General features: G+C 35.1%; 1 long non-coding RNA gene across 1 annotated transcript in view; it reads left to right on the top strand.

The window, feature by feature from the left end:
- LOC129146879 (uncharacterized) overlaps positions 1-27,116 on the top strand; it is a 214,805-nt gene that overhangs the window by 167,647 nt on the left and 20,042 nt on the right. The gene's annotated exons all lie outside the window — the stretch shown is intronic.

Below are 27,116 nucleotides of genomic sequence, written 5' to 3'. Positions count from 1 at the left end.
GCCCAAGACTATACCCAAGAAGCCCACTGTCTTTGCTGAGGACTGAGGCACCTTTTGTAACATATATTGACTGGTTTACCTGGTTGGCAACTGCAATTTTCTCAGATTCACTAGTAAAAACAGATACGTATTTGCTTGAATGTAATTCTTATGAAATACATGTATACTACTTTATACATTCCATGTCATAGGCAAGCTTTAGGGGGGAAGTTACACACCTGTTAATTGTTACTAACACCCTCAGACATATTTTATTGGTCAGACTATAGTGAACTAGAAGTTTTAGTTCTTGCAGCTGGATGAAGCTGCACATTTTGAATGCCTGAAATTTGACCTAAATGGTGTTGACATTACAGTGACTGTGAGTGATGGAAAAGGAAACAAAAAATCTTGGATTTTTTTTTTTTCCTCTACAGAGACCTCTTCTCCTCAAATTAATAACAACAACAGACTTAGAAAATATCTCTTAAACTACAAACCACAGCCAGCAGTACAGCTGCATAGTTCTGAGAGGCCCACAGAGATTCCTGCCTTTCAGCCTAAATCCATCCACTCATAAAAATCCCCTTGTTGTTTTGTTAAAATGTCCTCTCTGCTTGCTATTTTATTTTAGTTATTATAGTTTAAGTGTCAGTGGAAAATATCTCCAACGCTTGACATGGATAACTAATAATCTACATTTATTGTGCTGTTTTAAAAGAAAGAGGGGGAAATATAATTGAATTCCATAAATATCTATTGACAAATACTTTAATGAGTAAAATTCTAGGTTTCTATGGAGATTCCAAGGTGATTGAAGCATTGTATCAGCCTTAAAAATGATATGGTTTTGAAAGACTGATAGGCATATAGATCAAAGATTATAATATGAATCATGAGATTATTTTGAAAGGTTTTTAAACTCATCTTTTGGTGATGTAAATGAGGGACTCTTCTGGAGTTGTCGCCCCATAGTAAAAGAGAAAAAAGAATTGAAGGAAAGATATGCAGAAAATCATAGAACACTCCAATGAGGTCTTTTTGAGATGCCTTTCCTATCTAGGTATGGAGTAGGAGTGCCATTCCCTACTTCACAGCAAGCAGTCAAAGATTTATGAACAACTAAATCATACAACCAGGTATGTTCTTTAGGCAACAAACCACTTAATATTGTAAATGAAGCAATTCCCTGAAAAATTGCACTTAATTATCTTTACATTGTTTACTTATGTTTTAGTAAAAGTAATGTACAAATTTTAATTACATTGGCATATGTGATAAGAGAGTTAAATAACTGACCTTACTTAGTGATAGAGACTTGGAATGAAGAAGGGGTAAGAGAGATGGTATAGATGTTCTCTGTGCTTCTCCTTCTGGCACAGACCTTGACTGTTTTACTGGTGAAATGGTGTCCAGAGAACTATGGGGACTACAGGGATGGAAGAACAAAATAATAAAGAGCTTGACTGAATGTCCCAAAAGAACCAGCTACAAAGCTGTGTGTGTGTTGTGTGTTGTGTGTGACTAAATATTTTTACACCTGCTTTGCTGAAGTGGCCAGATAGCAAGAATCCATAGAGACTGCTAAAATAACAAGATTTATTTGAATAAATTTAGAGATCTAGTTGGTTTTATGAAATGATTCATATATGGGGCAGGATTATACCTAGCAAGTAGCAATGCTTGATTAGGATTAGTACCAAAATGGAAGAGTCTATCGTTCAAAAGAGGGTGACACAAGGTTATCAGCAAAAGAAAAAAAGAATTAGAAAGATTACTTCAGGCAAAAATGCCTTTACAGGGGAAGGCAGAGGTAATGCAGATTACCTCAGCTTTGTTGACCAGGAAACTCCAGGTTGTTGGGTTAGAATTAAACTTTTGGAAGAAGCTGAAACTGCATCGAGGTTACCTATTAAATCCTGGTGGGGTGTGGCATGAATGACTCCATTTTGGACCCAATTTTCTTTTTTTACAATAAGGTGAAGAACATCTAGAACTAAATAAACACCAATACCTACATTTACCTTAGCCATTTTTGAAAAAATGTGGATACCTTGAATTTCTGTTGGGAAAGGAATTTCACTTGTATCATAAGGGAAAAGGGACAGAAAAGTGCTCAGCAGAAAGAGGTAATCAAATCAGAAAAAAAAGGCAATTAAAACCTGAACTGAATTTGGAGGAAGAGAAAAACAGTCAGCCTCACTCACTTCAGATTGTCTTCTTACAGTTTATCTCTATGGTCAGAAAAAAAGTAATTATGGTGATTTTAGATTTATAGTACATCTATGTAATAAAAAGACCCAACTTCAAGGAAATAATTCTATCATATATAAAGGAATTAGAAAATGATTTCACTCCCAAATTTTTGATACCAACATACTGTCCATGACAAAACAGACTAATATGGTATGGGAATGGAAGCTTCTGGCTCAATCTCTTCTATAAACAGTCTTAAATAAGCAGTAGCAAAGCAAAGCAGTAGCAAATCACTGTTTTAAAAACGTGATGATTCAGCATGAATAATTCCATTTATCCCAGAAATGTAAGTTTGAATTAATATTGGAAAATTGATTTTTATAATTCACAGTGTCAAAAATATTTATGGTCCCAATATTTATTTCTCCTCCCTCCATATATCATTTTGCCTAGAAATATGCATGTCCAGAAATACATTTTTAAATACATTTCCCAGAACTGTGTACTGCTTGAGATTCTTATATAGTTGCCAAATCTGTATATTAAATAATATAGCATATTAATATCATGAAAAGCCATGTGATTAGTCATCTCAGTATTTGTGGGAAAGGCAATTAAAAATGGTAAACATCAATACACTAAATGATATCAAATTAGGGATGGAAAAAAATTGCATTTACCAAGAAAGGACTAATGACATTTGTGTTATCTATAATTAATTTCATAATTAAAATTAAGTTACATTAGCATATTCTTTAAGAATGTGATAAATTAAAGGTGGTCATAAATTGTTTGACAGCCTTCCTCTCAGGTCTGGATTCTGTCTCCTCTTGCACATCAGTAAACTCTGAAGAATATGGTAGAAGAGATGCTGCAACAAATTCTGGCTTTAAGAAACTTGCAGCTTCTGCTTCTTTGTATTGTACAACACATTCATGGTGGGCCTGGTCATCATCTAAAAACTTGAACTTCACTTAGAGCTGCTCCTGAGAAGCCCATGTATCCACAGTCAGATGGCCAGTTCCAGATTACTCCAGCTGCTCACTCATTCTTGTCAAGTCTCCAGACATGTAAATCAAGCCATTTTGGGCATTCCAGACTAGCCAATCTGCCAGCAGAACATTAAAGAGTGATCAGAGTTAAAATAAATGGAGCAACGTATTGACCAATCAAATCCTTAATATACTCAAAAATGAAAAAGTGGTTTTATTCTCTAAATAACTTCTGAAAAAACTTACGACTTTCTTTTAGCACAGTTTTGCATACACATCCTCAGACCCAGAGAGTATGGAGAGTTCCAATAAACCCCCTTCCCAATACGCTTTCCTCTATTATTAACCTTATGCATTGTGTTGTGTATTTGTTGTAATTATGAAGTCCATTAATGACTAAAGTTCATAGCGTACATTAAAGCTGATAGTGTGTTATACAGATACATAGGTTTTGATAAGTGCATAATGTCATATGCCCACAATTAAAATATAACATAAAATGTTTCCCAGTCTGTAGCTTGTCTCTTTAATCTCTTCAATAGTCTTGTTCCATAGAAAAATTAATTTAATAAAAGTCTGATTTGTGAATTTATATTTCAGGGTATGCTCCATTTTGAGTGTAGCTATGTGTCTAGATTTTGTTTTTTTTTGCATGTGATTGCCCAATTGTTCCGCCTCCATTTGTTGAAAAGACAATCCTTTCTCCTTTGAATTGCCCTTATTTGCTTGTAAAAGTCAGCTGACTGTATTTATGTGGCTCTGTTTTATGGCTCTATATTCTGCTCCATTTGATCTGTCTAATCTTTAACCAATTCCATGTGGTCTTGATTCGTGTAGCTTTATAGTAAGTCTTGAAGTTGGGTTGTATCAAGTCTCTGATGTTTTCTTGCATATTGTGTTGGCTATTCTGGATCTTTTGCAATATAAGTGTTAGAAACATCTTGTTACTATCCACAAAAAAAAAAAAAAAAACTTCCTAGAATTCTGACTGGAATTGTATTGACTCTGTGTAATTTTTGTGTTGACTCTACAAGTGTCATTGTAATAGCATTGAATCTTGCTACTCATGAATATGAACTCCATTTAGAGCCTTGATTTTTTTGATCATGGTTTCATAGTTTCTTCATAAATATCCTATACAGCCCTATAAGATTTATTTCTAAGATTTTTTTGTATGCTAATTCAAATGGCAGTACTTTTAATTTCACCCAACAGAGTGGTACATTTATTACAGTTGCTGAGCCTACACTTAAACATCATATCTCTCAAAGTATAGTTTGCATTAGATTTTTTAAAAATATCTAAAATGTCTAAGTAAAAAAATACTGAGAGTTTTAATAATAAAGATCTAATTGAGGAGAAAGATGTCATTCTATTAACTATATTACCTATAATAACTATGCTGAAGATGTCAAGGTCTTAGAATTGGCTTACAGAGTTAATACCTCCCTCCCATGAAATTGCTTACTATTTTTAGTGGAAATTGTCAAGTTAACTTTATAATGTATATGTGAGAATGATAAGAAAAAAAAAAAAAACTAACTCATTCCTGCAATAGCGGGAAAAGTTTGGGGAGTCTTCTCACTTGACTTGATAGTGATTGTGATGTTTTAAAAGGTTAATAGATATCAATAGATATCTGTATGAAATGTACAACTGAGGAAGAAACATGTAGTACAGAGTTCGTATTCATCTCAGTTGTTCAATGCAGTCACTGAATCTTTCTGACATCCACTCAATACTCCTTCCATCTTAATTTTCTGGGAGAAATCTGCATTCCTACAAGTTGTTTTGCAAAACAAGGGTTTTTTTTTTTTGGCTACCAATTTATTTTAGCAAATATTTAGAGATATTGAAGATAAATATATTGTGAGTGAGATGGGAAGTGTCAGGGTACAGGGGAAAAATATTTCATTCCTCACAGTTCTTCTCAATCTGGATGAGTTAGCAATTTAAAGTCAGACAGATTAATAGGAGAAAAAGACCAAATTTAATTACATAGATATGGGGAATTTACATGTCTCTATATTTTTATTTTATTGAAGTAACATTGATTTACAACATTATATATGGTTGAGAGGTATAGGATAACCCCCTTTAGGTGGATGTTACCACTTCATGAAGGCACTAAATGCCTTCCACCATAGTCCACTGTGTCCCCTCCCCACTTTGCATGGCTCTAATTTCTAAAGTAAATGGGACAAACAATGGATTTGTATCGCGTTAAGGAAAGGAATAGAGGCCTAAGACATAAAGGGTCTCATATGACAGGAGGAATGACTTTATATGATACTCTGTTTGCCCTGCCCTAGGACAGGTTTCTCTAGTGAAAAGTTTATTTCTGGAGATGTTCCTAAATCTAAGTAATCTGCATACTTTAAGTAATAATAACAGTTTCTCTGGAGAATCACAGAGATTGACCTTAGTTCCACATCCAAGGTGACATATATTGGACTAAATCTGCTCTGGACATTTTGGGTAAGGCCTGTTTGAACAATCCTGCAAGAGGAAAACAATATATAATATATAAATATATTTTCAATATATTATATTTTTTAAATATTATATATTAATATATATTAAATTATATATAATATATAAAATTAGTTCCAAGTTTGAGCTAAACTTGGAGAGTGGCATTGGCTACTGCCCAACGCCACACTGTTATAATTCTACTTTTACAGAAATCTTCACATAGGAAAAATGGGAGATAAAATCCACCCCCTATTCAATTTATTAGGCGCTTCTTTGTTTCTGAGATGAGAATAAGTAGAAGCATAGGGATAGTTTCTGTAACATTGAATTAAGAGGGGATGAAGCAGTGTAAAGTGGGGAGGAAGTTCTTTTCTAAAATCATTTGGTGTCGAGGTCTTCTTTGCCTATTAAATTATACTGGTTCAGTTTTGTAGATATAAACCACTAAAGTTAATTGATACAAGTTAGTATCCAAAGCTAAGTTAAAATAAAAAGGTTAAATACATTATAAAGACTAATTTGTTCTAAGTTTTAAATTTGACCACAATAGTTTGCAGAATCTGAATGGCCACATCTGAAAATCCAATATTTTGAAATTATTTGGAAGAGCAATTAGAAAAAAGGTCAATAAAGTTCCAACTCCTCCTCTTTCTCGGTCAGAGGATTAATTACTGAAATCAGTTGTGCTAGAAGTTGCATTACAACTTACAAAGATTTCCCTGTAGATTACACAGTTCTTGTTTATGATTTCCTTTTTGGTATAAAAGGAAGTTCAACAATTTGTAAGTATTATTTTCCACTTCTTACCCCTATTTTTTGGCAAGTCACTATATGGTAGTGGAAACTTGCTATGTCCACTGTTATTTATCAATATAGCATTGATCAATGGTTTTTCTAATTCCAAGGTGGTACTGTAGTTGAATTCAGTACATTTTACTTAAACACATATTTTTTTCATAATTTGGTACTTGCATAATTTTGAAACTTACAAATACTTGGCAAATGTATTTGCATTTGTTACAATTGCCCCACCTCCATGCATACCAAACCAAGACTGAACAAATATTCCAAGTGTCTTCATAGCAGGTCATAGGGGTCATTCCAATTGGAAAACAAGACTTCAGATGCTATTTCCTTTACCTAAGCTAATTGCAAACAAATGTTCCTTTTGTCAGGAAGGAAAGAAAAAAACATCTTAAGCCCAGTGGAAAAGCTCTTTCTGTGTTTGGTGCTAGTTTCTGGCAGCCTAGGTAGTTCAAAGATCTCATTTTCCCTCTTGGTTCTCCACAGGCGGGATGGCCTGGGCATAATTATTTTACTTCTAATTCAACTTTCATTCTTGAGCTTAGCTTAAGGTTACCTCATAACTAGCATTTATTTTGGGTGCTAGGAATTATAATGCTTCTCATTATAGCAATTCCTTGTGTCTGTTGGCTAAGAGGAAATAAACTAGGCAACCCCAGGACTCAAATTGCCAATCTGATAGGCTTCCAGAAGAACAATGTGATGCAAAAGTCAGAGCAGAAAAATGCCAAGTTTACTAATGCAACTGCCCACACAGAAAAGAAGCCACTCTGCAAAAGTTGATTTGACCCCTTAAGCTGAGCAAGGGAGCCGACGCAGCCCACCAAAGAAAGGGAGCCCAATAAATGCAAAGAACAAGCTGCTTTATTCTTTATTCCATACTTGTATTACTAAGTGCCTATTCTGGACTTGTTTTCTGTTTGAAAGGCCACGAAGGTTAGGGACCTATTCTCCACTGTAGTAATTGGTAAAGTTAAATCACTTGCCCACTGCATTTGCTGCAACACCCTTATTCTCAGCAAAACCATCGGCCACCTGTACTCAGCGTGTTCTCACACATGGTCATTAACTCTGAAAACCAATGCAAGCCAAACAAAGGCTGTGGAATAAATGGGTTGCCATAAGAAAACAATTAAAAAGTCACCTGTTGTGAAAAGACATATTTAATCAAACCTGGGCAGAGAGACCACCCAGGATTAAACAGAAGTTTTTCTAAAAATCTGGTATTTACAATACAGGTGCATTTTTGTGAAGGAGTAATTGTGATGAAAATATATTTAGCCGATACATAGAAGCACTAAGAACAAGACTTTCTGACAAACATTCAGTGCTTTCTTTATAAATATTATAATTCAAATTTTTCTTCTTAAAGAACTCAAAGTAAATGACTTTTCCAAAAAAGTGCTCAGTAATGAAATTGGAAAATTTCTCTGATTTCTAAATTTTTGCATTTATCAAGATTTGGTCTATAAATTATTTTAAAATTTAAAATGACTTCTGCATGTACTTAGAAATAATCGTAGAGATACTCATGTACTATTTCTAAATCCTCCAAATGATCATTTCTTGATAGGTTCTTTCAGAGTTTTATATTACTTTTCAATGTAAATATATTTTAAACACTTCCAAACAGTTATAAGTATTGCACCATACTTAAATTTTCTGCTACTGAATGCTAAATTACCAAAAATAATGGAAGAAAATGTTTATCACGCTCTTTTACAACAAAGACTAAGTCCATATGGAAGATTTGATTTGTAATAAAGTCTGGGTTAAAGAATCACACACTTTCATACATGAAAATGCAAATTAAAAAGAATATGTGTTTGTTGGTAAAAGATGGGTCATTTAATAATATTAACAGATATTGTTAAAATGATAGTATTAAATATCATAGCTATTCATAAATTTCTCATTCAAGGATTACAAGAGTAAAATTATGATAGAAATGATAAATTACTTTCCCTATTCCAATAATTTCATTACAAATTTTATTATCAATTGTTTTGCATACATTTGGTTAGAATTGAACTATTTTGCCTAAGACCCATAGCAATATTATCATAGCTATTCATAAATTTCTTGGTCATTCATTTTTCTGAATGTTGTATCTTTTTGAATATTTGAATATTCAGTTTTTTAATATTCTTGTGTCATTTTGACTTACCTTTCTGAGTTTTCTTTTATCACCTTGACTTTCTTTATTATAGCAATTTTGATCTCCCTGTCTGATAGGAGATATAATCTTCCATGCCTTGGTGGTTGATTTTGGAGAATTGTTCTCTTTTAGATTTAATATCCCCTTGAGGTCTAAAGTTGCCGTGTGTTATATATTTTTTTGTCTTGCCCATTTTGTTTCTTTAAATTTATATATATATATATATATATATATATATATATATATATATATAAATATTCGTGGCAGTAACATTGAAGTTGAACTACCTTTCCTTTTTCCACTAATCCCACAGGTGGAGGGATTATATTTATATTTTTGGTCTCAGCTGGCTTCCAAATATACTGCAATCTATATGTGCAGTTACTGAGTCCCTTGGTGAATAGAAGGGCCTGAAGGGGTCCAGCTGTTGTTGCAAATGGGTTAGAGGTGGAGGTCCGACCGGGGTTTGCTCTACCTGGGATATTCCCCGTTGGTGTCTGAGATCTGAGACTTCTAGTATGTGCTCTGCCAGGGCCCTTCATGAAGTCAGAGCCAGTCCAGAGGTCAGGGGGTAGGAGTACACTCCAGAATGCCTTCCTGGTTTTTTCCTTCCACTGGGCTTGGCATGTGGGGAGCAGCTCCTGTGTATACGTTTCCCCCTTCAAAGGTATATAACTGCGCCCTATCTCTGTTCTTCCTTTCCCATAACCCCTGGGCTGGGCTAACAGACCCACATTCTATGCCTCCCACCCCAGACCTCAGTTCTAGGCACTTCTCTCCACCTACCTCCTGTTCAAAGACGGGTGACTCTTTTATTTCTTCTGTGCAGTGTTTTGGCCTGTGGTGACCAAGGGGTATTTCAGTTCTGTCCTGAGCCACGGGACTCTCAGTATAGATCCCTCTTGTTAACTGTTAAATGTTCTCAGGAGCAAAGCAAGGAAGCTCCTCTATCACCATCACGGATAAAAAAACTCACATTCGGGCTCTATTATTTTCCTCCACTTTATGTGAAACGCAAAACGCATATTAGCACAACATACCATGGATTATAATCTTGTCTCAGTGTATTTTTCATGGCATTGCTGATACTAGATTTAACCATTTTGTCCTTTCAACAGTTACTGATGATCTTCTTTCAGCAATGTTTTTATTTTTCACCTTTCCTTTATCACACATCCCTGTGTATTCTACCCATAAATAGCTCATGAGTGCATTTTGTTATTCCAGGCTCTTCTCATCCTTTGTACTGAAGTATCATAATTATTCTCTGCTTGTTCACTAAACCTTTGTCTTGTTCTCTTAAACCTGTCCTCCATATCTTCATCCTGACTCTTTAGCATGAAAATTTGCCAAATATCAGCATGTCCATTGACAAAAGAATGGAGTTTAAATTCCTTAGCATATTAGAAGAGGATTTGTCTGACCTCAACCTGCTTATATCTTCCCTCTTCTGTGCCCCCCTCCATTCTTCTCATCTCTTCCTCTTTTCTTCCTACATTCACTGTTCTCAGGGAATAAGGCCTCATGCTTTCACATTATTTCCTCAGCTTGGCTTAGCTTCCTTTCTTTAAACATGAATTTCACTCATTTGTTGTGAATCAGATCAGTGTCATCTCCTTTTTGAGGCCTACTTTAATGCTCCAGAAGATATTTCTACTTCTTGTGTCCCAACACAGTGTCATGCACTCAGTCCTACTGTAGGGTTTAACCATACTCTATTCAAATTTTGTGTTTTCTCCCTCACCATTGAATGAGAAGCTCAGGCAGGATATTTGTCTTTTTCAATATGTTTTCCCTTTAAAGTTAACAATTTTTAAATTCTTCCAAGAAGGAAAATGCTTAAATCCTACCATTTATCATCACCATTATGTTATAAATAAAAGGCTGTTTTTGTGCCAAAGGCTGAAAAAATATACCCTGAGTGGAAAAATAAAACTTCTATTCAATAATAATAGATGGGGAAATTAAGTGAAATTTTTTTGTAATTGTTGTTGTATGTTGGCTTTAATTTTTTGTTTTTTAATTGTGTACCTGTGAACAATCTAGTCATGAACTAGAATAGGTTCAGGAATTCCTTCCTGGGAACCACTGATTTAATAGTTTAGTTTGGACACAGGTTCAAAAGTAATTGAAAGGGACCCCAAGGGCTACCTGTGTGGGGATGTACTGTCTTTAGCATAGAGCCAGGGACTGAATACCTTTGATAAATATCCATCAAATGAATGAACATGTAAAGATGTCACTTAGTTCATGTAATTTGCGGTACCATATATGGTTAAACCAAGATCAAGTTCCTTGTTATTTTCTACTCTATCACCTTCTTTCCCTGTTTTCCCTTTGCTTCTTTGCTTTTGTTACTCCATGTTAACAGCCTTACAGTGAATTATTCCTCACATTAAAGAATCTTTGTTTTTAACTTACAAATATTTGTTCTATCAATATGCAAAATTTATTTTCATATTGTCACTTTATACCAAAGTAATATTTTGCTTATATTCACAATATATTTTTAATCTGCTCTTAAAAGTCAGATTTTTACTCTCATGATATATTTGTACATGTGATTACATTACACTTATTATTTAATGGCTATAAGAAAATAAGACGTAGAAACTTCAGATTTCCAAGAGAAAAACACTTGAGCCTTAGCGAGCAGCTGTGGTTCTTATCCAGCTTTGGAATGCCCGGAGCCCTGTGTGGACAATAACAAAGAGCAAAGAGTTGTTTGATCTCTTCTTGTTTAAGTTTATTCATCCCTAAATAGGAGGAAATAGATTTCCTTTTAGTCTTTCTCAAGAAGTTACATGAGCAAATGCATCAAAAGTATGTTGAATTTTTCAGATAATCAAAAATAAGAAAAATAGTAATGGCATTGTATTAATATCTAGAGGCATTTTATCAATAGACAAAGATTAAAATCAAGTGTGGTTCAAAGAATCATTTTACATTATTATACTATTATCTGCTTATTCGTAGTTGTGAATAGTTTGAAACAAGAGCCTCACTGAATAAGGAATTTAATCCAGATCAGCTCCAAAGTGCCTTTTTTTGACAGAAAGAATATATTTTCAGTTCTCAGTGTCTCTTTTGGAGGGTTTTCTATCACAATTTTCTTGAATTGTAGTTTTAGGGTAAGTAAAGTCTACTAAATCATGAAAAATCAAATAAATGTGAAATAAAGAAACTCGTTGCCTGTTTGCTTGTTTGGCTCTGAGAAATTCAGAGGAATCAGCAGCAGCAGAGACCACCAGCGAAGAACAGCTGTCTTATGAAACAGCAGGAAAGAGCTCTCCGAGTAGGACAGAAGGGATCCAAGTAGAAGTCTGCAACATGAAAGGGTGTGTGTCTGGAGGGCAAAAGGCATGATGACTGTGAACTTCTGAAACTGGTAAATAAAAAGGCACAGCATTGTAAAGTAAGAAAACATTTGAGATAGAAAGGAAACTGAACCTGGGAATAACCAAAAGAAAAGCAGTTCCATTTTAGAAAATTCTGTAACTTGACTATTCTTAACTAAGTGAATGTTAACAGGCACCAGACACTAGTATTTCCTTGCAGTAACATTTTCATCAACATTGGAGGCAATGAAACAAATTAAGTGTATTGATTTCTTACTTTCAAGGATGATGGCTTAGGAGATGGCCTCTCTGCATTATGCAAAACCTCTGCTTCTGTCTACCACATCCTTACAATGCACTGTTCTTTCCCCCCTGCCCCCCATCTATTCTCAAAATGCTGCTCAAAAGCATCTTCATTTCAATGTCCTCTGCTATCATCTCCTTCTGTCATGGACAACTCCATCACTACTTTTTGTAGCTCCAACCAAATGCTTCTGGTTGTGGTTATACGCCCAACAAATGCTGTCTGAAGTGTTTTCATTTGCATTTGGGACTTGTCATTTACATTGAATTCCCTTTATCATTTGATCATGTGGTTTCATATGACCATTTTTCTTGAAGAAATCACATCTTTCCTTTGTTCAGTGTGTGGTCTTACTGGGTTCCTGTTTCTCCTGCTTTTAAAAATGTAGTCCAACATTCTGAGGCGCTTGCCTTAGGACATGACATAAACAACATTTTTGTAGGTAAGTCTTCTCATTTAATTGTTCCTATAACACACACATAGACATATGGGCAGGCATTTATTCCACATTTCATTACCTTCTCATGTATTTAACCACAAACATTTATGACATCTTTTAATAAGTCACTCTGTGTCTCCCCATCCAACACTAGTATTTTCCTTCATTGAACTAACCTGGGCTATGTGCTCTGTTAATCAGCAGTAAGATCAATTAATTATGTAGCAGGAGAACCCTAAGCTCAGAGGGGTCTAGGAAGTTTTCCCGCCTCCGTTATTAGATGAGATGATGCTAGGATTAAAGTAGTTGCCGATGATAACTAGTTCTTCCATTTTCAATAGGTTTAAGATATTTTTTATCTCCCTAACTAGATTCTACAGCTCTTCAAATCACTTGAGTTTCTACTGTCTTGTATAGCATTTGCCTTTTCGCAAAATAGAAAATTTGCTAATTGTTTAATTGAGGCAGGAAGTCAGTAGATAGGGAACAAGATAGAGGATATAAAAAGAGCCTCCCCCACTCCCTCCTAAAAAGGAAAAGGCTAACCAGGCATAAAGCATGTACAATTCAGATGGTTAAAAGCAGAAATTGGGTGGGAGACATAATCATTGGAAAAGGGATGCAGAGATAACTGTTTAGAAGAAAGCAGAAAAATCTATACTTCTGCGTTTCTGGTCCAAATCATGAGTTCTACAAAACTAAAAATGTAAACATCATTTAGTCACTGGACTGTGAAGTTTTAAATCTTTGTTATCCTTTATACTTTGATATCAGTCTATTACATAAAAAAAGGATGCAAAATTACAATACAAAAGATTAAGTGTAATTGTTTGCTGAAAGGCATAGAATTCATTAAGAGAAAACAATATTAATGGAAACTGCAATGGAAACACAGTTATAGCCAAAAATCTACAAAATAGATTCCAGAAACATTACAATAAAATGTTAGACAAAGTGGGAACCAGGAAGGGAAATGAGTTTTAACAGAAAGAAAAGAAGTTTACAACCTCCTGTGGCTCTAGGGAGAAAAAGCTCACCCACATTGCTCCCTTTAAGAGTTTTTCCAGGTTTAACTAGCTGTATGGAGGTTCCCATATGGCTATTAAAGAATTATATTATCAAATAGAAAAATAATAAGTATATTAAAAACAGTATATAATCATGCTATTAGAAGGGAAGGGCCATGTCATGAGCGCATTATATTTAAGAGTTTAGAAGAGTCGGTACTCAATAAACGCCATGCACAGTGTAGGCTTTGAGAGTTTACTTTCTAAATCCAATATATAACTAAATAAATAATGCAGTCTCGATAACCCTCAAAATAGAAAGTAAATGGTCCATTAAGAAAACACATTAAGAAGTCTTATTGACTCATGCATGGACTATTCAAGTGCCCATTATTAGCCAAATGTTCCCATCAATTGTATTACCCACACAGAAAGCAGTCTTCTTAAATATACCTTCAGGCTATAAATTCCCATTCTCAGTCAGTTATTGACCAAGGTTTCTAATTTGAAATTTTACAATTTTATAAAAATGTTACAATTTTTGCTTTAAAGTTGCATTTTTTAAATGGTATGGCTCTTTTTAGAAAGTAGCAACAGTCAACATGAAAAAAAAAAAACTAGACTCAGTGTCTATCTGGGGTTCTTAGGTGGCCTCAGTTCTCATTCATGCTGTCACCAGGAAAGGGATAAGGCAGTAGGCTTCTTTTAGGCTTATTCTATAATCATACACAAATCAGCATCTTAAAAGAAAGCATTTGCGCTTTTTCCATCAAAGACCAAGGATGCAAAATATGCTTAATGGCACACTCGATAATGTATGATGATGTGATCTCTGCTCTCTGAGAGGAGAACTCATTTCTTATAGAATTGGAAGAAACACGAATTGTCCAAATATATTGGTTTTCAATCAAATTCACACCCAAGCTGCCTAAATTACATTGTTCTTCTGATCACTTAAGTTTTTCAGTCTGGGTTTCAGGTACTCTTATCAACAATTAGAATTAAAATGGCTTATTAAAATTTTAGAACTGTTTACTCAAACTTTACTCCAAACTTTGGAATTCAGAGCTGCTATGATAACTCTGGTTCATGAACTCAAGACTCTTTAAATCCCATCTAGAACGCTTTCTAAATTATTCCTCCTCAGCAAATGCTAACTAAATGTTAGTTCTACCTTTTGCTCAGCAGGTCACTGAGTTTGTTTCATCCTGATCTTTTTCATCTTTACTTTTAGTAACATTGTCTCCTTACTAGCCTCAAGCTAGCTTTTATTGTCATCTGGATTCTTTTGCTTTTTTTAAAAAAGATTTATTTTATTTATTTATGCATACAAGGCCAGAGGTGTGGGGTGGGAAGCGTGGTGAGAGGATTCACCAGAAACAGAGTGGGGAGCAGAACAGGCAGATCTACTGAAATACACTGCCGAGGGGAGCAGTGGGTGAGACGGGACAGGTCTGCTGGTGCATGTGGTTTAGCTCCCTGGCTGGGGATCAAACTTGTGTTGCAGTGGCTGGCAATACCTTGAGAGTGCTGAGACTTAACCCATTGCGCCACCAGGGAGGCCCTGATTTCTTTCTTTTACTCATAGATTCTGTTCCTTCTCACCTACTGCCACTTCCGGAGCATTCTTTGTGTGGAATAAGGGTTACTATCGTTACAGCTCTAGTCAGATAATTTCAGGAAATGTTCTGTATGAGCATTTCTAAACCTCATTTTATATCAATAGATAAATGATAGCTTTTTTTGTTTGCAGAAAGCAGGTAAATATAATGTTTTGAATTTGAGAAGGGTTTAGTCCTCACATAAGTCATTATTCAGATGTAGCTGCTTAGCAATTTTTACATCTGGGAATGAATTAAGTGTGTGTCATGTGGAATCTGTTAAACACAAATTTTAATCTCTAAAACATTTGTGGGAGGAAGTGGATGATAGCCTTTCCTTTAGCTAAAAGGGCAAGGTTAAGCGAAGGTTCTGTTAGAGGGATAAGAAAAATGATCTGAAAGAAATGTCCAGAAATGGATACATTTTAAAAAAGGAGAAAATAAAGGAAAATGGAATGAAATTGAGGAGAAGAGTGAAGGGCAGAGGGAAGAACAAGAGAAGGGAGAGGATGAGGAGGCGAATAGGGGAGAAATGATAGGTGAATAGAGTTAACTTTGCTAATAGAATTGTTCACATAATGTAGCTGTCATATAGGTTTATACCAAACAAATCTATAGCTGCAGAACCAGAGAAAGTTTAGATGGAAGGTCCAGAATATGCATCTTTTTTCTCCATCCTTTCTGTGCCACATTTTTGCAGTTGCTCCCCACTGATAATGTTCAGTGAGATCCCCATCACCCCAGACATAACCTGCTGCTTGAATGTAGGTGTGAAATGGTCAATGTTTTAGTTAACACAGGTACCACCTACCTGGTTTTGAACATGCAGAAAGGATCCTCATCCTCTCAAATTTCTTCAGAAAAGAACAAAGCAAGAGTTTCCTTCAACCTTTAGAATACCAGTTACCAGGAAAAAATTTTTAAAATTCCTCTTGTACATACCAGAATATGAGGTTCCTCTCCTAAAGAGAGACTGCTATATAAATTAGGGGCTTACTTGATTTGAAAGTCAGTAAGTGTACGCTGTATGAACCTGTTCAGTCCTAGAAGGCCCTGATAACCACAAAAGAGAGGGAGGGTCTTCTGAGGGTCTTAACCCCATTCATTCCTGAGGTTTGGATCCAGGAGCAGGTGTGAAAGGCCAAGCATGCCTCATTCATCCACATGAAATGTGGAAAGGCCTCTGGCTCCAAAGCCCCACCTAAGACAGTATCCACTAAGAAAAGAAACCCTAGTGGGGATTCAACCCAGTAACTGAGAACCTCTTAATCCAATCTTACTTCAGCCTTTCCATTCTCCCCAGAGTACCCCTAAATAATCTATATGAAAACCCAGTGGAGAATATGAGGTAGTCTAGGACTTGAGGGTGATTCCATTCTGAAGAGATAATCTCCAGGCCTGGCCTCCTTTCCTCCCCCCAGAGTGATAATGGCGCTGCTTTTGCCTCCCAGACTTAACAACATGTAGCTAAGGTATTGTCCATCAGGTGGACCCTGCACTTCTTATGTTCTTCCAAATCCTCAAAACCTCCTTCATGGTTGAGGGAGCCCATCAGACACTGAAAAACAGACAGCCAAGTATGCCAGGAATCAAATGAAAATTAGTTTAAGAAGTTAGCCCTGGTCTTACTCAGACTCAATACAACCCCAAGAGGAAAGATAAGACTGAATCCCTTTGAATTAATGAATGGGGGATCCCTTTAAAAAAAATGAACCCACAGTAGTTGGAGACCCTCTATATGCCATCTACTTTGGGGAACTCACCCAGGCCTTCTCAGCCCATGGAAAACTCTAACACACTTCAAATGAGGTTGAGCTCCATCCCTGCAGATTAGGATCCAGATACTTTTATAAACTTGGAGAAAGGACAGTTCAGAAGGCCTGCTCTCTTCTCAGTGGGAAGGAGCTTAATAGTTATTTTTACTACCCGCCCTGCTCTCAAGCTACAGGAGATGAAACCTTTGATACATCCTACCCAAATAAAGCCTGCGTTTACCTCAGAGGACACGCAAGAATCTGTGGACTTGTGGTTCTGTGAGCCAATCTCTTATCTGAAATTGTTTAAAAGCAGAAAAATCAGTCATTCTCTCCCAGGAATAAATGAATGGTTGATAGTTAGCTGAATACTCTCTGCTTGTTATCTAAACTGTGTCATCTCTGAGACTTCTTCCTCTGTAGTACATGAATATTTCCATTCAAATTGAAACTAGTGCCAGCAAAATCTTGAAGTAGGCAACCTGGCTCAGGGAGGCTGCTTCAAGCTTGTACATCTAAAATGCTGCCCCATCTTCTCTACCCTCTGTTCCCTGGTGCTTGGCCCCCTCACAGCTATTAGGGATCTTTTACTCTCTTCAACTAATAATCTCTTCAAATGTCTGGTAACTTCCTGGCCAGGTGCTCAGAGTATATTAAACTCCAGATGGTTCTGCCCCAAGGGTATGGACCTCTGGAAGTCCAACCTGGTGATACCCAAGTTCATCCTTTCCCTGCACAAGTTAAGTTCCATCCCTCTCACTCCCCTGTGATACCCCTTCTGAGAAGGAAGAGAGAGACCTTTGCCCCTAAAACCCCTCAAGAATGAGGAATGAAAGAAAACAGTGGGGACTTAATAGAGGACCTAAACCTTGCTTGTATAAACTTTCCTGTTTCTGAAGATCCTGGCTCCGACCAGACAATCACCAGCCAGAAACAGATACTCTACCTTGCAGAGGCTTCCTGCTTTCAGGCAAGGGCTCCAGAATCAGCGCAACCTGATGGCTGCATAGAAGCAGATGGTAAAATACCAACCTGCAAGCGATCTAGGTTCATTAGCATGCTACAAACACCTCCCCCGGGGAGACACTTAAGATGCTAATAAGGCAAGAACTTATTAAGATGCATGTAGTCTGTCTGCACATGAGCCAATGTAGCCCATCCTAGAACATACTAGAAAATTTGGGAAGGAGGCATCACACTACCAGAAACTGGATCACACATTGCCAGAAGCAGGGGGTAGGGGTTGAAATGATTTACATAGTTGTTCAACAAGCAATACAGAAAAGTAAAGTAAGTATCCGGAGGCTCAGACTGAGGTGCAGACCAGGTGGGTATATGGAGATTGAGGGCCATTTTAAAAGAATCACTGATCTTTCCAAATCGACCTAGTCAAACCAAATATAGATACAATCCTTAGGCATTGGTCCTAGAAATAATTAATTTAACAGCAGTTAACAATTCCACAAGGGAACGAACCCCTCCTAAAGAGAAGACCCTATCAGTGCAATCTCTGCACTGGTAAGAGCAGCAGCTCTCTGCTGCCAGGGGCTATGCAGGTGTTTCTCCTCAGCAGCTGTCTCCCTTTACACAACAGCAGAGACAGCTCTGCTCCAAGACTGCTCACCTTTTTTTTACAAACCTGTTCCTTTCAGGGGCAGCACTTTTTGCCACTGTGTCTGTGCAAGCATTCCTTACTTCCCTCTCCACATCTATAATAAACCTGTCCTTTGGAATATAACTAAGCAGCTCTGCCTGGTGGGGAAACTCGCTGTGTGCAGCTGAAAGGCGTGCTCTGATGAAACTGTTCTCAGAGGTAACCCAAGCATTCCACATTCTGAATCCAACATCTCTCCAAACAGACATCACAACCAACCTCATATAACCAGGACCTCCAGAGGTGAGAGTGTGCCTCAGAGCAGTTATCACCCTCCCTATTATATGATCCATGATAAACAGTCCTCGCTTGAAACCTAAAAATAAAACAAAAAGCATGTTTATAGGAACATCTATGAGCATAATGAAGCATTTATTACGTATACATTTTATTTATACAAAACTACATATTTAAAATTTATACTTTCTATTTTAAATATAAAATATGTACATACATACATGAAATTGTATATAAATGATTTATATATATCCATGTACATGTTTTTACAAAAAGAGCACTTCAGCTATTCACTCATGTGCCCTTTCTCCACCCCATTGAATATCCACTCAAGCCACAATCATGAATCTAGAGTTATACAAACAGACATGCCATATACATTCATATAATTCATTTCATCTCTTCTCTCCACAACTTACACAGTCGGATGTGAACTTACACTTTGGGTTGTAAATCTCCAAGAAACATGAGTAAGCCTAGGATGTCAGAACTCTGCAATGGTAATTCACACATGAGGGGGTGCCATGGTAACCAGACCATAGGTTTGAAGACAGCAGTTCCCTGAATGGAAAACTTAAATTGGAAAGAGAAACAAGAATGAGCAATGGAAACAACAACAAACAAAACTAAATAACATAAAAGATAACCTTTTATAGAGTTGATACTTCTCAAATGAATACTTACCAATTTTCTCTTCTAGTTTTTGATTTTATATTCATTTTTCTATGAATGTAGGTATGTTTTCCCTTACATGCAATTTTGAAATTTTTAAGTCTATTTTTATCCTATCATATATGGGTCTAGTTTTAATATTCAAGTAATTCAATAAATCTTAGAATGAAGAACAGTTCTTTGATCTGCCTGTTTGTCCATGTTCTGATTTCAACTCTGAAGTCAATTATGCTCTTAAAGTGGTATCTTTTTAGGATTTACCTCTATATATCCAAGTGATAGATTAAAACTACTTTATTTTGAGTATTCATTGTACAGATTATTTATTGAGTTCCTATCAGAGCAGTTGTCTATTTAACTCACTTTTATTTATGAGCTTGAGAATCCAGTAGCAAGTCACCCAATATTGTCATGTAGCAGTTTCAACTTAATCCATATTTATCTTTATATTCTAAAAAACACAGTTATTTAAAAATAAGTCTTGTATCATATCATTTCCTTGACTTGTGCACAGTGTTGCACAATTTTGGACTTACTGACTTGCTCATAATCTATCAGCTTGACTTTTTCTAATACGTATCTGTTTCAAGTAGCTCTTTATCACAGATATAAAATTCTATACAAGTTTGATATCAGGTAATTATTTTATTCATATTTTTTCTTGAGAGAGCTCTCTTGAATTCTCCTGTTTGCTATTCTGATTTAAATTGATCTCTCTCTAAACATATGTACACAGCTCTCTCCTTCAGCTTTCTTTACCATAAATCTTTTGTCCCTCTTATAATAGATACCCTATTTCCTGAAAGCCATGAATTATTTTCTTGGTATGCTTCTCTTGGGAGTTTATCATCTATTAGCTTTCTTTATGAGAGTAGATGGAAGATTATTTTAGTTAAGCTGACATGTCCAAACTTGATCTGTACTTATAATTGATTAATTGCTTATGGAGTACTGAAACTGGGATTAGAGATTGGTTTTCATCAGAATGTTGATGAAGTTGCTTCATTTTCACTTGTCATCTAGTGTTGTTAATGAGATTCCGAATGTCGGGCTCAATCTACTCTGTAAATGGTGTTTCTTCTTTTGGGAAGCCTTTGAGATCTGTTCTTTCTCCTTGGGATTCTGTAATTTCATGATGATTTGTGTTTCTTTTTTCATTTATCATTCTAAGCATTTAATGAGCACTTTAACATTGAAAACTGATGATTCACTTTTGGAAAATTTTCTTCATGTATATATATAAATAACATATATATAACAAATTATCAAAGTATTTTCTTTTTTTCTGTTTCTTATGTCTGAATTTCCTAATAATTGGATTTTGGATGCCATATACTCAGTCTTTAATATTTTTAGAATTCTCCATGACAACACTATATGACAAGTGAAAATGAGATTTAAATCAGCCTGGTTTCTATAACCTTAATGACTCTAGGCTGCTTGACAAGAAATATGGCTAATCTAATGTTTTAAAACTGTTCTGGAAATTTGAAAAACTTACATAATATTACCTAAGTCTGACAAAGATAATATGAGCAGACCAATGTAACTTACTAATATTGATGCAAAATACTAATACAATATATTCAAATAGAATTCAAAGTCATTAAGAAAATCATATACCGTGGCTAAGTTTAATATATTCAAAGAATTCAAGGTTGGTTAAATATTAAGAAATCTCACAACAATAAAGACTAGGAAAATTATTTCCTTAAATGTAAATAATATCCTCAAGAAATTTAACATTTTTTTTACTATTTTTTATTTTTGTGATTAAAATATTTTCTGTATTTTTTTTAAATTGAGGTAGTTTATCATGTTTATGACTTACTGTATGTGATTAGAAAAATAAATTCACACTTCTTCAAATGTATGTTATCAGTATTAAAGTTCTAAGATAAATCAAATAAAGAATTTATAAATCTAGAAAGGGAAACTTTAAAATACTTCTGAGAGGAAAACTTCCACGCCAATTTGGCAGTAATACAGCAATCTTCCAGCTACTTCATGGGGTGGGGTCAGGAAGGCCTACTGGTGAGTCAACATTTGTGTCATCATAATAATGAAGCTACTTCCACAATGATATCAGTGGAAGCCATGAAGGAGTCTATAAGGAGAAGCTTTTTCTTCACCAAGCATAAGAGGGATCATTGGAGATCTCTTGGGAGCCAGGATTGTCATTAGACCACTAACAAAGACCTAGTGGGAATCCAGACTTCTGACCTAGTAAAAAAGCAACATCCCTCCTTTGCTGGAGCAGTATCAAAAGAAGCTACCTAAAATAGCAGGTTATCTAAGATCCAGGGGATTATAAATTAATGCCCCAAGTATTCTATTTAATTGAAAATCACCTAAAATATCACAAATGAGGATGATCTCAAACAGAACATGAGATCAACACCCAGGTGACAGAGATGGAGATTTTCCTAACAAAGATACTATAAAATACTTCAATGAGCAATTATATGCACACATGAAATAAAATGAGAGAACATCTAAGCAAAAAAAAAAAAAAAGAACAAATGGAAATTTTATAAATGAAAAATATAACAATAAGAATATTAATAATAAACCTCCATGAATTTAAACAATGTAGATTCTAATAGAAAGGAAGAGACAAAGGAAAATCAATGGGCTTGAATACAGAATAAGCAAATGAGCTGATCTGAATTAGAGAAAGATAATGGACTGAATATAAAAATTGAATAGCGCCTCAGGGACTTGTTGAACTGTAACAAAACAGCTAACATTGGTGTCGTTGGATTCCCAGAAGAGGAGAAAGGAAAGTGATGAAAAGATATTCAAAACAACAAAACTTTCCAAATTTGCCAAGGCATTTGTGTACATTTTCAAAAAGCCAAATGAATTCCAAATAGAATAAACCCAAAGAAAACCACACCACAAAACATCATAATCAAAATTCTATGAGCTAAAGACAAAACCAAAACAAAACTGAAAGCAGTGGAAGAGATGACACTTTACGTAGAGAGACAAAGCGCTGAAGGAGAATGGTCTCACTAGAAACCACAGAGGCCAGAAACATTGTTTAAGTCCTGAAAGAAAAGAATTCTTCACACCAAATTCTATGTTCAGGGAGAATATTTTCAGGAATTAAAGTAAAATCAAGTCATTCTCAGATGACTAAGAAAACAAAAAAAAAAAAATTGAGCCGCATATTTCAAAAGAATGGCTAAAGTAAGTTATCTAAACAAAAGGGAAATGATGAAGGATGGAATCTTGGAACAATACAAAGGAGGAAAGAACAGTGGAAAAAGCAAAATTCAAGTAAATACACTTTCATTTGTTTAGTTCTTAAATTATATTTTTTTGCTGAAGAAAAATTGACACTATTGTATATAATTCTAAATGTCACTAGAAAAAATAAATTTAAGAAAATTGAAAATGGGGATGTTAAAGGAAGTCAGGTTTCTATATTTCACTCAAACTAGTAAATATAGTGAGGCTGAAGAGAGCCTGGTGTCTCACTGTTACTGACAGGCATTAAAAAGGAGAAAAGGCACAAGGCAGGGTAAATCTTCTGATGCTGCATTGAAATCAGAACTATTAATAACAGATCTTATATAAAATTAAAAAAATACACTAGATGCAGGTGTGTTAACATTCTATTGTGGGGGTTACCCATACCCCAAATTGCTAAGGGATGTTCACTCTAAAAGGGGTTCTGCCCTCTGTGATCACAAAGACAAAGGAAACAGACTTCTAATGTGAACAATATGCAATACAATTAGTGTACCCACAGAGAAAAAGAGAAAGAAAAGAAAGGACTTCAAGTAATAATTTCCCAATAGAACTCCCATGTAGCAAATTAGCCATCCCCTCATGGGCATATGCCTAGCCAAGAGATTCAGACCATCGATACTGAAAGCTTGCCTCAAGTCTAAGGTACCTTCTAGCAAGGAACGACAATAAAGAGGTTAGGCAGTTCCCAGAGAGCTGGAATAAGAGAGACTCATGATTCAAAATGTATCACGTAATCCAACATAAAGTCGACATAATAACTACCATTGGTTTGCCAGTGACTAGGAGTAACCTCACACCCATTTCTCTCTTCAGAATGTTTGTACATGTCTTTCCTCCACCTGGCTCTTCCAAAGGTCTCTCCCTGCCTTTGTTTCATCTCCTCTTAGGCATCTTCTGTGCTTCTTCCTACCCATGTCTCACTCAGGAAGTGCAGACCATGGCACTCTGGGACTTGTAGTCCCAGGTGACTGCATGTAAAGCAGGGGTAGGGAAAACAGTGCCTTTTCCTTTCATGGGCTGTATCTGTGACATATACAGATACGTGAATCTGTGTGCATACTGAGCTATTTCCTAGCTCAGCGTGTTCTAAAGGTAATTACACCTAAATAGTAATGAGAAAATCTAGTGGTTGTCAATAAAAAAAATTATGGCTATTTTTGAGTATGAGTCATGTAAATTACAGATGAATGTAGTATATCAATCTTATGGTTGTAGAAAGTAAGAAACTTCTAAAGAATGAAGGCCACATCAAAAGAACCGAGACACCAATTTTAGCCACAAAAGAATAATAAGGTATTAAATCCCATAAAGTATATATAGATGAGTTTACACTGACATAAGCAAATAAATAAAAAGGTAGTAGGACAGCAAGAGAAAGAGATACACACAGATACACAGACCCATCATAGAGAAGTGACAGTTTTTCCCTATACAAATAAAATACATAAGAATTCTAGAAAAAGAAAAATGTGCATTTTGCAGACATGCTATAATAATTGTCCTAGTCAAATATCATCCACTGTATGCTAAAATTAATTGGGGAAAGTATTATGATAAATGGAGGTATTTGCAAAATTCCAAAGTCTCTCTCCATAAGATAACTAAAAGTGAAAAATAGTAATTTCATGTGGCAGAATTTTGGCAGACACTATCTTAATGGAGTTCTTAAAGTTAATATCACCAATATGTTGTACCTGTTATGATATGTACATGATATGATAAGAAATGCTGAGAAGAGTACAACAAACATCTCTTATTCTTGCCAAAAATGTGTGACCCACTCAAGGGAATATTCTAAAATAATTAGGGTTGTATATTAGCATAGTAAAAAGAAAATAGTGGGACAATTAGTAAATTTGAATCAGGTGTCTAGATTAGTCAGCAATATTGTATAAATATTAATTTTTTTATCTTGATCACTGATGGTTACACAATTTTTCAACACTTGGAGAAACCACTAATAGACTTTCAGAGATTCTGCTACATTTGAAACTTTTTATAAGTTTGAAATTATTTCTCAGTAAAAGGCTAAAGAAACAAAAATAAATATAATCATTAGTATGACTTCTGTCTTTATTGCAACCTGATTTCTCAAGAGTTATGATTTCAAATTTGCTGCTATAAATATACAAAAATATACAAAAATAATTGATATTGATATAGAGGAAATTGATTTACACTATATAAAATAAATCTAATGTTTTCTGATTGCATTTGGTCCTACAGGATTTTAAGTTAACATCTTAAAGAATTTTATTACCAGTGACATTATTAATATTATTCAGATTTAGATTTACATCTATGGCTTATAATTAAAAAAATATTACTTCTTGTCTTTTATGTAAACTTTTCATAGCTGAATAAAAAACAGAGACAGATTAGGAAGTACTAAAATAGAACAGGCCCTTATCATCACATCTTTCCCAAATAAAGTTATCCCAGTATAAAATCTTACAGGCAAGCCCTATTTGGCAAAGAAACTATGTACAAATGTTTGTGTTTCAGACATAGAGTAAATTTAAACAGTGTAGCCATTTTTTAAGATTGGCAAAGAACAGAGCATACTGGGGTTTTGAACATTCCACTTTGTTTTATTCACATTTATCTTCAATTAGGCATTTGGTACATGTGAAGGCAATATTGGAGCTGAAATAAAATATTTACACTTAATGTTTTATGTAAGGCTAAAAAGAAGATAATATCTATTTGATAGTTTGAACTGGTTGGGATCTGACCAGCTAGAATGAATTACTTTGCCTGAAAATCTTTATCTAGATGGTCAGGATTTAGATGTATAAGCTGCCTGATTAATTCCAGATTTCAAATATTTTCATTTCAAATTTTCTTCCTGCCAGGATAAATATCAAGAAAAATATAGATGAGTACAAATGGTTTTGGAAAATTTTGTGTTGCTTAGGGTTAAAAATAAGTTCATGAGATTTAAACTTCAGTCACACTGGGTAAATGTATCCTTTGTCATATTCTAGTTTTTAAATATTTTTGCAAGAATCCTTACAAGGTTTTGTCACACTCAGTGTCATTTGAAAGATGAATTCCAGTTGGTTGCATTTCATAGCATCTGTAGCTTTTGAAAATAACTAAATTTTCAGTTGACATGTCCTGGCTATCAATTTATGTTGTAAGTTAAAACGATTACATCTGTGGTTTCGTGAAGAAAGTTGCCTTTGTTAAGAATATCTAATGATGAAGAACAAATAAAGTCAACCAATGATTTAAATCTCTACTTGAGAGGGAAAAATAGATAAATGTAATGCTTAGAATTTGACCTCAGCTGTTAAAAGAGCAAATGAATTACAAGAATAAGTAGAAGCATGTATCTCATTTTTTTAAAAAATTTTGCTGATATTCTGTAAGCTGAAAGATATACGATTGCAGTATTGCATGGTATATGTAAATACAGCAGTATTTTGTTAGATTAATATTCTACAATTAATGTTTGTGATGTATAATAAGCCTTTATTGTTTGTTGAGTTACCTTTCTGAGAAAGTAAACAACAAAAGAAAAATAAAAAGAGATACAAATTGCTTACAGTCTAGGGCCAAATCCCAAACTTCCAGTAGAAGAAAACATTCTCAGACACAGAGACTGTATTGATTTAATTCAAGTTTTGAATCATTGTCCCTGGAACAAGAATAGTCCAGAAAGGGCTAAGGTAACACAATGATAAAAGGTTCAATACATCACAAACCATTCAGAAATTTTGATGGCAACCATGTATCTGAATTATTATTAAATTTAATTATTAGAAATATTGAGGCTATCAGAGCCTCACCTGAAGATTTGATATGCATGTTCAGTTTTGGGGTTTTGAATAAGAATACTTGAAGAGGTATTTGAGGATTTTGCCAAGTCTTGAGATTACATGTTTTAAATACCTTTAGGAAAAAACAATTGACTTTATAGTTCAATTTTGGGAGAAAAACATTTTAAAGGTGTTGACATCTATGACTCTAGATCTTCCAAAGTATGTAAAAGGGGAAAGTTAGTGGGGTCCTTGTACATGGGCAAATTCTCAACTTTACTCTCTTGTTTCCCTGTGGCATTCCTAGAAAGATAAAAGGAAGTTTGCTGAAAAAGCAGGGCAGAAGACAGGTGACATCATAGCAGTAGTGTGTCCCCAGAAAAAGGGTACTTAGTCTCCAGACTCTTTCAGCAATGAGGCAGACCTTGAGAAACACTAAAGATACTTGAAGAGGGCTGGGATAAATAAGTCCTGTGGGGAA

The sequence above is a fragment of the Talpa occidentalis genome, unplaced genomic scaffold, assembly GCF_014898055.3.
Source record: "Talpa occidentalis isolate TD23 unplaced genomic scaffold, MPIMG_talOcc4v2.1 talOcc4.5, whole genome shotgun sequence".
In the NCBI taxonomy this organism is placed as follows: domain Eukaryota; kingdom Metazoa; phylum Chordata; class Mammalia; order Eulipotyphla; family Talpidae; genus Talpa; species Talpa occidentalis.
The sequence above is the reverse complement of the archived record's forward strand: the minus strand, read 5'-3'. Positions and strand labels throughout refer to the sequence as shown.